Source organism: Parus major, chromosome 4 (assembly GCF_001522545.3).
Source record: "Parus major isolate Abel chromosome 4, Parus_major1.1, whole genome shotgun sequence".
In the NCBI taxonomy this organism is placed as follows: Eukaryota; Metazoa; Chordata; class Aves; order Passeriformes; family Paridae; genus Parus; species Parus major.
This window is the reverse complement of record NC_031771.1, coordinates 4,889,949-4,906,026: the sequence shown is the minus strand read 5'-3', so window position 1 is coordinate 4,906,026 and position 16,078 is coordinate 4,889,949. Positions and strand designations below refer to the sequence as shown.

The 16,078-nt window shown below is 40.2% G+C and overlaps 1 long non-coding RNA gene across 17 annotated transcripts in view; it reads left to right on the top strand.

The window, feature by feature from the left end:
- LOC117244293 overlaps positions 1-16,078 on the top strand; it is a 68,282-nt gene that overhangs the window by 36,215 nt on the left and 15,989 nt on the right. For 14 of the 17 annotated variants that reach the window (XR_004497100.1, XR_004497102.1, XR_004497105.1 and 11 more), the window contains 8 exons: positions 617-768; positions 1,670-1,853; positions 2,724-2,887; positions 3,847-4,031; positions 5,733-5,904; positions 7,498-7,597; positions 12,828-13,045; positions 14,499-14,756. This is a non-coding gene — a long non-coding RNA (uncharacterized LOC117244293). The remainder of the gene's footprint in view (positions 1-616; positions 769-1,669; positions 1,854-2,723; positions 2,888-3,846; positions 4,032-5,732; positions 5,905-7,497; positions 7,598-12,827; positions 13,046-14,498; positions 14,757-16,078) is intronic. The other 3 variants (XR_004497099.1, XR_004497101.1, XR_004497093.1) reach the window with 3 other exon arrangements.

The following is a 16,078-nucleotide window of genomic DNA, read 5'->3' as shown; positions in this document are numbered from 1 at the left end:
GGGTCCAGATCTGCTGCCTTCAGTCTGTAACCTCAAGCCTGCAGAGTGATGCCCACCAAAATCCTCAGTGAATTTTCAGAACTTGAATGACGCTTTTTAAAAAGAAATTCTTGAGTTTTTCAGCAATGCCAAGGTTGTGTTGGGCCAAACACGGAGGGTGTGCACTGACAGCAGTGCGGGGGTGGGCACCAAGGGGCTCATGCTGTGAGCACATTGCACCTCCCCATTTCTCTTCAGCTCAGTGGCATTGATTTTGCTTAAAGATCCTTGGCTATTTTTGTATCACACAAGTAGGTCAGCCCATTGCTTCCTGATAGTGGAAATAGCTGGAATAGGACATACAAATCTGAAATCATTATTCTCTTCATGTATCATTTAGTGAGCAAAATCTCTGTCCTAATACTCATTTGAAATCACCTTAAAATCAGAAGCTGTTCTCAATGTAAGAGACTAAAAAAAAGTTGAGAAAAAACATGATATTAGTACAATTTAGAAGAAGAAAAAAACTCAAGGAAAGTGCAAACCAGATCCCTTTGGTAGCTGAAATGTGTATTTCCATTGCCATAGCTGAGCAGTATCTCTGCACTCTGATTCATTTGCCATCTTTCCACTTCAGTTTCACAGGCATGATGGAACAACCCAAAATCATACTGATCTGTAAACCTGTGTAGCTGGAGCAGCAGTGTGGTGGTTTGCTTGTCTGTTGTTCACTTTCCTTCTACCAGACTTGCCACAGAATTTATTGGGCAACATTTAAAGGCAAATTATGTGAGTATCCCTCAGCTCTAACTGAATTATGAATTACCTTGGAACAGAAATGAAAAGTGAGTTTATGTTTTAACTTGGGGTTGGCTGCTAAAGTTTGTGCTTCCAGGTGGGAACTGTACGTTACAGACTTGCTGTATTTTCCAAAGCTGTGTTTAAAGAAATAAAACAAACTGGTCATCTGGCAAATAAAAGACAAATGCAGGGTGGAGTAAGTTTATTATTTATTTTGTAGCTAAGCCTTTTTAAGGTCTTTTATTGAATCGTGTCATAAATTGTAAATTACAGAACAAAATTACTTAACTTTGTTTGCTAAAATGTGTGAGAAATGCATGAATCTTTGAAAGAGCTGAAGCTTGTAATTCTGAATGAGTTTGCTCTATTCAGTAATTGGAGCCATGTTTAAAGAAAAGGAAAATCCTTTATTTTACTGAAGAAAGGCTAAATAGAATTGAGTTCTAGCCACTACCCCAAAACCAAGCTGAGTGACTGAGAGAGTTGTTGTTTTACCTGTCTCTTCTAGGCAATGGATATATCTTAAATAATAAATAAATCTTCTACATAATCTTTAATCACAGTCTGCCCAGGCATATTTACAGAGTGCCAGGGCAGCCAGACAATGACCAATGCTGCTAATTATAAGTAAGAAAACAGTTTGGTTTATTGGCAACTTCAGCACTGTTTTTGGTTTTTTCTTTTCTTTTTTTTTCATTATTTCACTTTATTTGCAGCCAACTTGCATTTCAGCTTCTTTGTTCAAGGAATCCCCTTCCTAAGTTAGAAACAATGACATTTGAACACTTAATTGCATAGTGCCATAATACTTACACTTCATCTTTATTGAAAAAAAACCAAAACTATTCTAAGTAGAAAAATTCAACCCCAGTGCATTTTCTTTTCTTAGGTTTTCTTTCCAAGTGTTGCAAGGGAATGTCATAGAGAGAATTTGGTTCCTAAGCAGCCCTGTTATCAGTAAGCTAAGAAAATACATTAGGAACTTGGAGATATTAAATGCATCAGGAAGAAGAAAAAAAAATGGATTATGATATTTAAACCAGAATTTTAATTCCTGGTTTTGATATTGCCAGGTAAGGTTGTAGTATTTAAAAGTTCTCTTTTGTTCTTTCCATGATTGTTTGTGTTGGACCTCACAGACTCCAAACATTTTCATATTTCCCCCAAAACCATCAGAGCTTGTGGATATCCCAGTGGGATGGAAATTGCCTTGATGTCCCAGGGTCAAAAGCAGCGTGGCAGATGCAATGGCACATCCCCTTTGGAAAAGCAACAAGAAAGAAAAGCTGCAGGAGTTCAAATCCCCTCAGAGCAAGCTGGTGATGGATTGGGAGCAATAGAGGAGGGATAATCCAGGGCAGTTTATTGAGACACAGGAAGGTTGGAGATGGATGACATCCCTACTTTAGCACAGTGCTCCTTCCACACATACTATTAAATCCAGACTGGAAAGGGAAGATAAAATACTGTAGGATGTGCTGAATGTGGCTTTGCACTGACTTCCAGTGCTGTCATCATGTCATTGCAGTATTGTTTTTAATTGCATCCTGTAGAAATGTTGTGTTGAAAAGATAAATCAAGTTCATCAGGTATGTGGATATGCAGGACTACTGCAGTTGGATTTGATAAAGCAATAATAAGGTTTCTCATTGTGCCAGCAAGTTGAAGACTGTCCTATTTCCACAAGAGAAAAAAAAGTTTCTAAAGAATGGGATGTCAAGAATAGTCTTTAAATAGTTTTCCAGTAAAAAAATATATGGACTTTACTTCTAGTCCAGAGTAACATACAGTATCTGAAGAAATGGCTTGTTTTGTTGAAGATATCAAAAGAGTTTTTTGTGGCTGAGTTGTTGATTTGATTTTTCTTAGAAGTCATCCTGGCTGTTATGTCCTCTCTCCCTGCTTTCCAGTCAGGTAATAATTGCATTCCACCTTCTACACAGGGTTTCCATTTCATGTCAAAATGGTGCACATTAGAATAAAAACCCTGGGAGAAGGGAGAAAGATGTAAGCTACAAACACTGAAGGTGATGCTGTCACAGAGTTGGGCCCAATATCCACTTCAGCCCTAACCTAAAACCACCAAGAGTTAAAACTTGGGAAGAGTGTAAGTATTCTCAAGCAAATAGTGGTAAAAGAAAAGATTCCTAATGAAATTTATTTGCAGTCTAGCCTCTCATGGTGGACATTACTTGAAATGTAATAAAAATCACTTCATATTTGTAGAGAAGAGCAGAACTCGTCAGCCACAGATTATTGTGCTAATTTATTTACAGTTTTAATTTTCTTTCCATTTGCTAAAAGAGTAGAATAATTAAGTAAAATCTTTTGAAAAAACAAATGGGAATTTTATTTTTTTTTTTCCCAAGGAGAAGGCATAGAGATACTGCTAATAAGGCTGCATTCCTTTGATGTCAGACCTCATGCTGCATAAACTTTATGGACCCATCATTAGTCCTTGTCAACTCTTAGGGTCTTTTGGCTTGGGGCCAAACAATTGATATAGTGGAGAGCTTCCAGCTAAAATAACAGCCTCTGCATCTTTATCTTCCCATCCATCAGATTGTTGGTGGAAGATAGGGCTAATTTGTCACTCTACCCACTTGGAAAAGTTTGATAAATGGCTTAATTAGACTTTTTCTTCTTTTTTTTTTTAAGAAATCACATTTTTTGAGAACTGGAGTTTGGGAAAACAAGGGCTAAGGATTGAATAAGAAAAGGAAAATATTTTTTCTTCAGTACAGATCACAGGAAACATAACCATTATACAATCTGGAGGAGAAGTGGAAAGAACACAGTTGTTTGGAAGGATTTTCAAGGACAAAAAAACCCAAACCACCCTAACACACAAATGTTCTGTGGGCTGTGCAGCTGCCCAAAGACTGTGGCAGACCAATCTCCACAAAAACATTCACCTGCAGGGTGCCTTTTTAAATATGTTGCCCCCCAAATTTCTGTTCCTTTGTGTTCAGAGCTCTAGAAGAGATAGCCAGGCACCCTTGTACCCAAAAGAACATCTGAGCAGAGAATTAACTAAGTCTGTGTGATGCTTTTCCTATCTTCCAGCAGGCCATCAACACCAAAGGGAGCTGTGCTTTCCAGGAGTGCCTACACCACTCAAAGCCAGGACTTTGCTTCAAATCTCATCCCTCACTTCTGGGATAAAAAGGGGGCTGCTCCAAGGCCACGGATCAAGGACTGAGCAAGTCCAGGTCACAGTTTTGAATGTTCCTGCTCAGGACATGCTAAAGGTAAAAAGGATATTTTAATTTTCTTCTTTTCTTGAGGTAATTTTGTGACTTATGAGTCAAACAACCTACATGGATTAAAATAATTGGTTGTGATGTTTTTCAAACTTCAAGCCAGAAAAAGGGAGAGAGAAGCTGAGGAAAATTCTTCTCTTGATGGTTGTTTCCACCACTGTGTTTGGACAATTATCCTTCTACTTTGCATAAATATGGCATGTATTCCTACATGTGGATGTGTTGGTGACAGCTGCCAATCTTAACATGTTAGAGGTGTCTGGGCTTTGTATTTCTAAGCATCATTTTATGTAACTATTTCATTTGGGTCACCAAGGGAATATATTTCTCCTTTCTCTAGTCTGACATAAATTAGTAAAGCAAGAGACAAACTGCATCCTCCTTTTTTTGATAAACTGTCCAGAAATTGGATGTAATTCAGAAATAATTTTAAAACGCTTTAACCTCTGGGCAGAAATTTATAATAGTAAGGGAAAGAGAAACATTTTTCAATTAAAAAGATTTAGAATCCCTTTCTCCGTAGAACACTAATCTGAAATGACACTGAGGGGTAATAGGCCTGGTATTAGTGCTTCCCCAAGGAAATGTCTTATCTTTTGTACTAAATTAATTGTGTCTTTCTCACACATCCTAAAGCTGTCATTTCGGGCAGTTCTGTGTAAGGAAGCTCATGATTTAAAGTTTCTGAGAAGAAAAGCAAAACAAAAGTGTTTAAACAATAATGACCTCTTATGCCCTGATCTCCACAACCCGTTCTGAAGAGGATAGCCATTAACATTAAATCATTGCCATTCCTGGAATAGTCATAGGGACAAGCTGTGAGAGCAGCCTCCGTGTGGGTCAAGTCCTGGAGGTGTGATGTGCAAGAGCACTGCAGCAAATGACAGGATAAAGTGGGGATGGGTTGGGATAACACGGAGGTCTGGCAAGGACAACATTGCAGAGTTCTGCTGTCCAGCCTCCCACTTACCAGCAGAAATGATCCCTCCTGACTCCTTGGTGGCCTCTCCAAGACCAAGTAATCTCAGTGCAGATGCCACGTGGGGAGAGTGCTCTGTTCCTCCATGCCAAGGTGACAGAAACAGGACCTTGGTGACGCAGTGGCTGCCAGGCTGGGTGGAGCCGGGGCTCTGGAAATGGCAGCGAGTGCTGGAGCTGCTCCAGCCCACCTGGCAGGCCGTGCCAGGAACACAGGTTCTTGGAAACCTGAGTGCAGATACCTCACAACCAATGGGACCTGGAGTTTGTTCCTTCCCTGCAGCACTTCTTGTGAGCTGCTGACAAGTCCCCAGAAGGCTCATCTGGGCTGGCTTGGCTTGTTCTCCATTGCTGCCTTCACCCAGGCAGGAGGGCTGCCCTGGCCTCCAGCTCAGCAGGTGTTGTTTGCAGAGCCACTGTTGCCCCCTGTGCATCACCCTGCTGGTGGCATCAGCTGCCAAATGCCCTCTGTTGACTTTGGGAGATCAGAGCTCTAAGGTTGTGCTTGTCACTCTGGGACATCTTTAATACAACAGGGAAAAAAGGATGTACAAAAGCTTCTATGAGCTGTGTAATGGTGATGGCTGAACAGCTGTTCATGGACAGGATCTCCTCCCAAGACAGGAATTTCCCATATCCCTAATGAAGTGAAGATAAATTGTATTTACAGCTTTAGATCTTCACAAGGAAATCTGATTTATCTAATTGTAGAATCTAAAAGTTCAGCAAAGTGGCTGCACATTGGGGCATGAAAAGTGCACTTACAGGATTATTTTTTGCATTGAAGAGAAATCAAGCATTTTCTTCTGTATAAAGAAATGTCTTGGACATGAAGAAGAAAAGGAATATGTTAATCCCTGTGTTACTGATTTGCTATTTTAAAGTAAGTGAGTATATCCAATATGTTTTACTTTATTTTAAAAGTAAGAACTGTCAGAAATAAAACCCTCTAAGTCTAGAGTAATTCTTTTTGATTTAGAGCCAGTTGTGGTTATTAATGTATTAAATGAATTCAATATGTTTTGAATTGCTTTGCCACTTGGTTTACTTGGAAACTAAAACCATTTGTAACAAAACAGTTAGACTGGTTCTATGTCAGACCAGTGTAGAAGAGCATGTGAAACTAATGGTGCACTTCAGATCATCAAAAGACAATCTTCTGGACTAGATAAAGGACAATTAATAGAAACCAAACCTAAAACTCTTCAGGTACTTGGCAAAGAAAAATAATTCTCTACACTTCCATCTTACCATTTGTAATTTAAAAAAAATCCATCTCAATTTAAAGAGAACTTAAAGGTCAGGATAAAATTCCTGCACACACTGAGCAGCCAGGAGAACTGGCAAGAGTGGACTGGAACTACCTTGAGGTTTTGCATTAAGTTTGCTGTAAATCCAGATCTATATAGAGTTTTCAGCCTGTCTAAGTGTGTGTGGTGGGTGATCTCACGAGGTGTTGCTTCATTTAGGGTTTAGATGGTTCCCAAGAATTGAGGGAGACAAACTTGGTTTCTTCAAGCTGTCAGGTGTCCTTTTTTTCCCCCCCCCCCCAGTGGTTTACTACACCCAGAACAGGCTCAGATACTTTTTTTAAAAGCACACTTTTAATACCTTTTGCAAAATGATTGTAAATCTGCCATCAGTTTGCTTGTTTTTACATATGACTTTAGAAGAAGCTGTTACATGTAAGTAGAGATGAATAAATAGCTCCTAACCTGTGCAAATCACTGTGCAGAAATCATCTCTTGCAGTTTCTCCTAAGACATGAAATGAAGCATGCTTTCAATACTTGACCTTACAGCAGGCTGAGTTTTATTCAAACCAAAGTCTTGAGAGTTTTATGTAGAGCCTGAGCTGAAATCTGTACTCTTAAACTCTTCATAAAATGCTTGGGAAAATGGAGTTTTCAATGCAGGTTTTCAAAATGATGCCTTCATTTTTATCCAGAGGAAAAGGTTAGACTAAACAGAAGTAAAGGTTCAGATGTATTGAAGTGCAAAAACCTGTACAAATGCATCCCAGGTGGAGTTCAGTCATGAGCAAGGGATTCAGGATTTGATCATAGGGATGACCTGTGGATGGCTTAGCCATGGACCAGGCTCACTTATGGGAAGAATAGGTGGAATCTACCCTGAAATGGAAAAATTGCCAACCTTCCACCCTCTCATGCCACGATGATGTTTGAGTATCAGTTTTTGTTATGGGCAGCTCTAGCATTGGGATTTTTCAGATAAATGGGAATTTTGTCTAAGTACATGTGTATTGTTAATGGTTTGATCATTGGGCTGTTGTCAGAGGGGAGGAAAACAACACAGTGAGTATTCAAACACTTGAGTGCTTTCACCATCCCTCCAGTGAGGGTGACAGTAACAGATCTTGTAGCTCCTCTGACCAATAGATAAAATTTCTGCCTGAAATCTCTAGCCTGCTACATATTATTATAAATTGTATTAACTACATTTTCTTTTCAATACAGATTCCAGTTGTCCCTGGACTCACTAAGAATGTAAGAGGGAAACACAGTGATGAGGGGATATAAACCCAAGGGCCAGGACATAAAGCAGAGGATATGATATGTATGTACTCAAAATGGTTTATGTATGTTTGCTTTGATCTTTAAATGTAAACCTAATGCTTATCACAAGTTAGTGATTGCTTGCCAGAACCAGATTAGCCTTGCACTCTAGCATCAAACTTGAGGCAATGAGAGCAGCATGAAAAACAGCTTGGCAAAATGAAAAATAGCTTCCAAGTTGTTTAATGCCTTGGACTTTGTTGGCTTTTCTTTGCCTGTAGAACCAGAGGTGAACATATCATCCTTTCAAATTGCTGTGATAAATCTCATTCCCTTAAGGATTAAACATCCCTGAACATTTTTATGCCTCATTGAGCTCTTTCAGAGAAACAAAAATTAATTCTTTAGCTCAACATTTATACTCATAAGACCTAATTTCCCTTGCCTGTAGTTATTGCAGCCATGGCCATTTGTGCAGAGTGACCACACTATTACTCTCCTGCCTGCTTTGTGCACTTAGATTTTATGTACAGAGATTTTAGGTGGCTCTGACCAGTGGGAAATGACTCAGCAGTGTCCTGCAGGGTTGAGTTGGATGGGTAGATGTCAAACATGAATTTTGGATGCATTGGATGTGCATTCTGTGTGTCCAAAATCAGGTTTAACCACCAAGTACTTGACTTTGGGTATTTCAGCTGAATCCAGGCTAAGCTGCACACATAGAGACAAGAGTTGGCACCTCATAAATACTCACAAGTATTTGCAAAGTCATTATTGGCACAGTTTGACTCAGCTCTCCTGAAGAAATTGGGCCTCCTGATTTATTCCTTTGGAGGGGACCTGGCAAAGGTGAACAGGGACAAAGCAGATGGGGTTTTGAGTGGCTACCCTGTGGCTCCTTGGTAGGATATCTTGACCAGCCACAGTCCTTTTGGTTATCCACCCCCTCAGTCCTTGCAAAACGATTTTCTAAGGTGGCTGAGGTAAAAAAGTAAGAATTTTGTGAACAGCTCAGGTTTTATATTATGAGAGTTTGCTGTGAGATGGCTGATCTGAAGCTATTCTCCATTATTCCTGTTTGCCTTTGTGACAGCCAGCTAAATCAAACCTGTATATTTGCACAAGGAGCATTCCAATAAACAGTTCAGGTGCAGTATTCAGTATGTGTGTAGCAGCTTAGAGCAGGGAAACAGGTGACAAAGTGTGTGAAGGTGATACAGACTATGTAGAAGGTGACTTTTTGTCCCAGCAAACCTTTGTTAAAGAAATCAGTGCTCAGGAGGAAGGAAGGAATGATCCATCCCAGCTCAGACAAAGCCTGAAGCACCTATAAATTAGTTTAATAATTCATCTTTTCCTGTTTAATCTTAAATTACATATCTTGGTAATGTTGCAGTTTGAAAGAGTGAGATGGCACACCAGGAAATCTGGCCAAAAAAAAAATAAAAAAGAAAAAATAAAGAAGAAAAGCACATTTTCTGCTTCGGATATTGACTGTTTTAGAATGAATAAGACTTTTAAAAAAGGCTATCTCCTTTTTTCTTTCCTGTGTCGCATAAACAGATGAGGAATTCTCTGCTTGAGGAGCAAGACTTTCTATGTGATGCAGTGCTGAGGTGCAACAAAAAGAGTCCACAAATGAGAGATACATCCTCTTTGCCTTTTACATCAGACCTGCTGTTTGGCTGCCAAGCAGCCCTCCTGTGATCAGACAACTAAAATTACACCCTCATTTCCTTTAGTGACAGGGAAACTGCTAAAGGAGGTCTCTCAGGTTAACACTCAGGTTGAGATGATCACCCAAATGTACAGATGTTTGTTCCTGTCTCCTCTAGTGAAGGAGGTGGGACTCTGTGATTGTGCTGTTGTGACATTTCCAGTACTCTGGACAGGGCAGGATCCATGCAAAAATGCTCTTCCTTGCACTGCAGATTTATCTCTGGTAAGGAGTGCAAAAGAGGTGGAAAATTTAAAGTAGTCTGCATTTTTTATTTTTTTTTTCCCCAAGTTGCATGATTTGGGGATTAAAATAAGTTTACATCATCTGCTATTCTGTTCAAATTAATATATGCATTTCTAACTTGTGTTATATTTTTGCATAGTATGGATCTAATAAATAATTTGCAAGCAGATAAATAATTCCAAATTAAGTTAGGCAGAGGTGACCCATAATACTCGAGTGCTTTCATATACTGGCTCCCTATTAGATTTCATGTAGTAATTCTAGAATTTAACAGTGCAAGTGACCTTATGTTTGTACTTAAGAGTTATTCCCTCAAACTTTAGAGTTATTTATTTTGACTAAAATTAATTCAATCACATTTCTTTTCCATCCATAATCAGCTCCATGTATTATATAGTAATATAATATATATAATATAATAATATAAACTTTATATATATATAAACTGACCTCCTAAACCTTCTCAGGTAAAAACCAGCTAACCAAAACAAACTAAGAGCAAGTAAAGGTGATTTCAATAATAGAGTTTTCTGGCATTTTAATTCTTTTGCTCTCAGAATTATATTCTTGGTATTACTTTAAAAAATTGAACAAAGAAAGCTCCGTATCTCAAATGGTTCAAGTGTCCTTTAAGAAACTTGGTTCTAGTGTTCACACACATTAGCCCCCCTGTTATAACTGTATTTTGAGGGGGTGGAAAACCCACTAAATCACCATTTGGGAGCTGTATTTCCTCAGGTAACATTGGTAAGGCCCATAAAATTCCTCCTGCTTAAGCCAATGTAATCTTGTGAAATCTGCAGGCTACCATGAAGCATTTATGAAAATGTGGTGCCTGCACAGGCCTTTGTGTGGTGAATGCCAGGAGCACCACCATGTACAGGACATATTTTTAATACCGAGGAAAATGGAAAATAAACAAGCTCAGCCAGATTTGTGCCCCAGGCTTGGAATATGAACACTGACAACCTCTCTTGGCTATGTCCAGCAGTGGAGGACGGGGAGGTCAAGAAGTTCAGAGGCTGTCAGTGGCTCCTGTGTGCCCCTGGCTGCCCTCATGTCTGGCAGTCATCTTCCTGCCTCTTCTGTGTAATAAGAAAGGATAAAATTCCAATTTAACAGAGAAAACTGAGTTTCAGATAGACCAGCACTTCCCTCCCCCGTGGTGGAGGAGGCAGCACCAAGGAGTGAGTGATTCCACCCACAGCCCAGCCTTATCTGTCTGTTCCTCTCCCTCCCCACTGGAGGCAGAGGGAGGTGGGATGGGAGGTTAAACCAGGTGCCTCTTTTTTACATGCTTAAATTAGGAAAAATGAATCTACCTTAGCTGACTTCCCCAGCAACATGCACAATTAACTATTCCATCTGCTGGTACCCTAATTACAGATACTGTAACAATGGCTTTTGTCCTGCTGTATGGCTATGGAAGGAAAAGACAAAGAAAATTAGGTTCAGCAGACACAAACAATAAGGGGGTGGGGTTTTGTGCTTAATTGTGGGGTTTTTTTAACCTGTGTAAAAAAAGTAATGGGTTCCTCTTGTCCTAGAATGTTATTCTCAACCAAGCCTAAGTTTTGACAATTATAAGTTGTTTAGCTGTTTCTGTCTTCTAATTGCTTAATTTAGTTCAGTTGCAGCTCTAGAGTTCTTCATGAATTATATAAGGAAAAAGAAATCTTTCAGCCCTGAATTGAAACCCCCTCCCTCAGTTCTGCTTCTCCTGTGGGCAGTGGTACCATTTGTACCAGAGAAGTGATGAATGAAAATGTGATCCAGACTTGAGGACTGGTGACATCTCACACTGACAGTGCCCTGAGAGAACAATAGGATAGGCTGGCACATTTACACTAACAAATTAAAATAACCAGAATAAATAGCTAAAAATGCCACCACATATTAATAAGGTATCACCAATGAATGACTGAAATTCCCACCTCCTTGAAAAGGAGAGGTTTTGTACCTGAGACACAATTAAATCATAGCTATCTTTTACACAGAATGAATTTTTACTGTTGAAATGAGTGCCTGGGCTCCAGGCACACTGCCACCAAGGAACAGGCATTCCTTAGTTCTCTGCTGGTGCTTCAGCTCTGTCTAGCCTAACAGACAGGATGGAGTCTGGCCTGAAAAGTTATCATTATAATGTCAACATAAATAGAATTACATTTTCTCCAGCAATGGAATTAGTGCCACGAGGAAACAAAATCATTTCAGGTTTCTCCTGCTGTGTTTGCATGGGCTTGGGGTCTAACTGCCAACCAGGGAAATTCAGCCTTTGTGCTCAAATAATGCAGTGCTGTGCTTTCCATTTCCAGATGAAATTACTGCTAGTGGGACTTGAGCCGTAGGAAAAGAATTTGTGTTGTTTTGGTAGTTGAGGCTGCTTTGTCTCACCACACAAAGATAGTTATTTTTACATGGCCATGCATACACAGATGCACAGCTAGAGCTTACATGCATGTGTGTGTGTTGGTTTGGGATGTCTTTTTAGGAACATTTGTGTGATGTGAATCATTGTCATTTTTATGGAGAAGGATATGGGCCTCCAAGGAGCCTATTCCCTGAGTGCACTCATTTTCTAAGCTCCTGGAGGTGGGTGAGGGATCTCAGCAGTAAGCCCTGGGATGCTGCTGCCTCCATCTCCTTATTGCAGACCCAGGCAGGCCATGCTAAGGATTTCCCAACAGATCATGTGCCCACACTTTTCCTGGTGAAAGCAAGGATTGGATATAGGAAAGGGGAAGGACTTGGTTAACTATAAACTTTTAATCTGTGTTTTAATGTACCAGTCAATAGGGGAATGGATGAATGAATCACTAGAGATTCCTGGAGCATTTCTTGTGTATCAGGAGGTTGTTTTTTCCCTCAGCATTACAGAACACACAGGATTAGCTTAGAGTGATGGTGAAGAGCTAATTCTTCCTATAATTGTGCCTCCTGTGCCAATATTGCAGTCTTCCCAAAAACGGTCTCAAATGAGATAAAATCAACAAACTGAATCCAATTTCTCTTACTCATAGCCTTAAGCCTTTTTTCAAAGAAATCTGAAATTATACTGCAGGATAAGTATTCCAGCTGCTGCTTCAGCGGTGTCCAACTGCAGTGATTTAGAGCACAGCCTCCATGAAAGCAACGGGAAATTTGTGCTCAGTCTCACTTGGCCAGCTGGATTCCAAGTGCAAATCAAGCCCTGGTGCTGCCCTTATTCAGGGGTAACAGTACAAATAGGGTGAGGGTAGGTTGGCGTTTTAGGTCGGATCAGAAGGGCCCTTCTGAAGCAAATTTCCTGATTTCTCCCACTTACCATGCTTTTTCCCTTGCACCTCAGGTCAGAGCATAGGAACTGGGCTTTTGGATGAAACCAACACCAGAGAGGTACTCCAGGAAGAAGCTTCCTAAGCTCCGGGCAGTCAAGACTGGAAATTCAGCAATCAAGATTGTGGAAAATTCAGCCACATGTATAGTGTGGATGTGGGGTTCCCACTGCCAGCTGTGCTTCTGCTCCTGTTTAGCTTTCCAGTGTAGGTAGAGCCATCTGACACCCAGGTAAAATAGCAGTGCATCACAGACTCTCATTTTGAGTAAATTGGAAATTTAAATAAGTAGTGGAACCCTTAAAATAATACAGTGCTCATCCCAAGTGAGGCTTTCATCTTACCAGCAGTTTCTTTCTTCCCCTCCTCAGCTGAAGAAGCATCTCTGCTTTTGAGACTCTCCACTAACATATGCATGTTTAAAAAAAGCCAAACCAATTCCTTTTCACTATGATTTACATTCCCAATTTGCTTATTTACTCCTAGGTAGAATTAATCTTCTCTTTAATTACTTTTATAGCAGTTAAATGCTTTTAATCTGTGGTTTAGTGATCTATTACTTACAGCTGCAGTGAACAAAATACACATAGGCTGGGGGAAACACATCCCTTGTGTAGGTGGCCACTGCAGGCCTTTTAAATTATACCCAGCCTCATTAGTTAAGGCCTAAATAGTTTTCAGGATTTGAACAAATGACATAATTGGCAACTCTTTATTGAAAGTGGAGAGAGTGTAAAGCCCAAAAAACTTGTGTCTGAAAGCTTAAGATCACAAACTTACAGGATTGTGTTTCAAACACTCTCTACTGGTTTTAATCTTCCTCTTGTTTTTGTCTCATTGCAAGCGGGTCAAATTACTCAGGATAGGAGAAATTAATTCACAAACTTGTAAGATATCTGGATTTAAAGTTTTAGTTGGACCGACTTCTAGTGTGCAAAAAGTGTACACTTGTATTGCTCTTCCCTCCCGAACATCTGAAGATGACAGCATTAAGGAATTAGTCCCCAGAGTGTTATTATCCACTTCCAACTGATGGGGCACAAAGAGATTTGATGGCTTCTTCAATACACTGTGGTAAAGCTAGGAAAGGAATCCAGATGTCCTGGTTCCTCATCCTGTCCCTGAACCACAAACCACACGTCCCTGCCTTATTAGCGACAATCACAGCACATGAAAACAGACTATTTATATCTAAATATTTCATCTGTTCTCACTCATTATTCCCTAACTCACCAATGTAATTATGTTGGCAGGGCGACAATCTCTTTTTTCCCAGTAAGAGCAAACAGATTGTTAGGTTTTCTGCTGAGATACAAGCTGCACAAGAAGAACTCCCAAATAAATCAGATCAAAAGGACCATGTTTCCATCGAAACATCCTTGGTTAGGCAGCAATGGGAGAGATTTCGTAACATCTTCCTTGGCTGACTCAAACAGCTGCATTAAAAGCACTGATTGAGAAAGGTTAACTTTGAAAAGAATATTAACCCAGAATAGGTTTAGCCAAAGAGAGGGAAAAAAAACCAAACCAAACAATAAAAAGGGGCTTTAGAAAGTTCTGATTTTTGAATGTAATGCGATATTTAACAGTCCTCAGAGTTTGCCTAACAAGCAGCTTTGGATAGGAAAATAAGATGGTCTGTGCTAAATAAATCCAAGATTCACGATTCACAAATATCATTGCAGGTCACTTGGGTGATTACATCTTCTCTGATTAGCAAAAATGATGCTTGTTCTGGTAACACACTTGCTTCCATGTACGGAGAATCTCAGCACATCTTGGGCAGAACACAAAGCTCCTTGGGAATTTCCCTGCTGAAGTCAGTGACACCACGTCTCATCTGTACAAGGCAAGCACCTCGCAGGTCTTGACAGTGCTTTTGGGCTGCCTCATGGTGAAGTGGCAGCTACACTCTGTGTCCCAGAAGCAGACATTATAGACAGGTAATGTGCACAATCACAATCCTTTTCATTTCCCAGTGACGTGCAGGAGCGAGGTTGTGTTTGTTAGCGTGCCCACAATACATACACTAGTCCTGCTCAATAGGATACCACAGTTCATTGCCACAAAACTTCAGCTTCCTGATTCCAAGCAGACTTAGAGCAAAGGCTGAGAACATAACACGGATTCATAATGTTCAGGTTTCAAAAAATAATCACCAATTAACAGGAATGTTTTGGCTGGGATTTTTTCTCTGCTGACCACGTGCTTCCAAATGTAACCCTGAGAAATCTCCCCTGTAGTGGAACATGACCAGTGGTATTTGAGATCACTGGGGGGAGAAGGCAGCTAAAGAACACCGTGTTTTCTTCTCTTACTAAAAGTCAGAAACTCTCCACTGTGCATGTGCTCTTCTGTTCTCTGTTGGCCAGGGTTTGGTGACTCCCTACAGCCCCACTACGATTCTGAAACGCTCTGTTGTTTTACGAGTGAAATGGGCACCATAACCTCTGTGTGGCCCTGGAGCCGCACAGGAATGATTTCCTGCTTTCTGCAAAGGAAGATGCCTTCAGATTCTGTTAAATGATAACAAATAAGGAAAAGGAGGCCTCCCCTAGTTCTAGCAATCCTATCCCTCCCACTGGGCTTTCCTAGAGGTGGCAGAGTTGAAACTCACAGGTTTTATTTTCAGAACATGGTCATTTCTCATTTTGGTATTTTAAAGTAAACAATCCTTGGTTCCCATGTATTATTCAAGTAGAGAGAAGTGGGTATCCAGTGCACAGATAATCAAACATCCAGCCTGCACCAAACAACCTTCTCAAATCACTTGAGAAACTTCCCTGTTGCTGTTATCATTCTCCATCCACTTCCTCCAATTATCCAGCACTTCAAACATCATATCCCATGTTTTCCCCACAGCTGTGGGGTGAAGCAAGCAAGAGCTGTGTTCCTTCCCTCTCCCCTAACAGTGCTTGCCCACAGGAGAAGAGAGGGAGCTGCACAGATGTTGCTGGTATCACATTAATACCGAAATAACCTGTTGAAAGTAGATTTGTTTTCAAATCTTTCAGTGAGAAAAATATCAGTTTCAGACCGAGGAATTAACAATTTCAACCTGCCTATCAAGCTCTTTCATTGTCAGCATCTGAAATTGCTATTTGTGTTTCAAGTTGCAAGTGGTAATGCTGAGGGTATTTTCACTGCTGCCAAAACATTTACATGAAACTGCTACTCAGATCAAATTATCTCGAAGCTGCAAAGCGTGCGTGGATTCCAAATTGTTCAGCTTGGAGAGATTGTTGCATATTGAAATTACATGGTA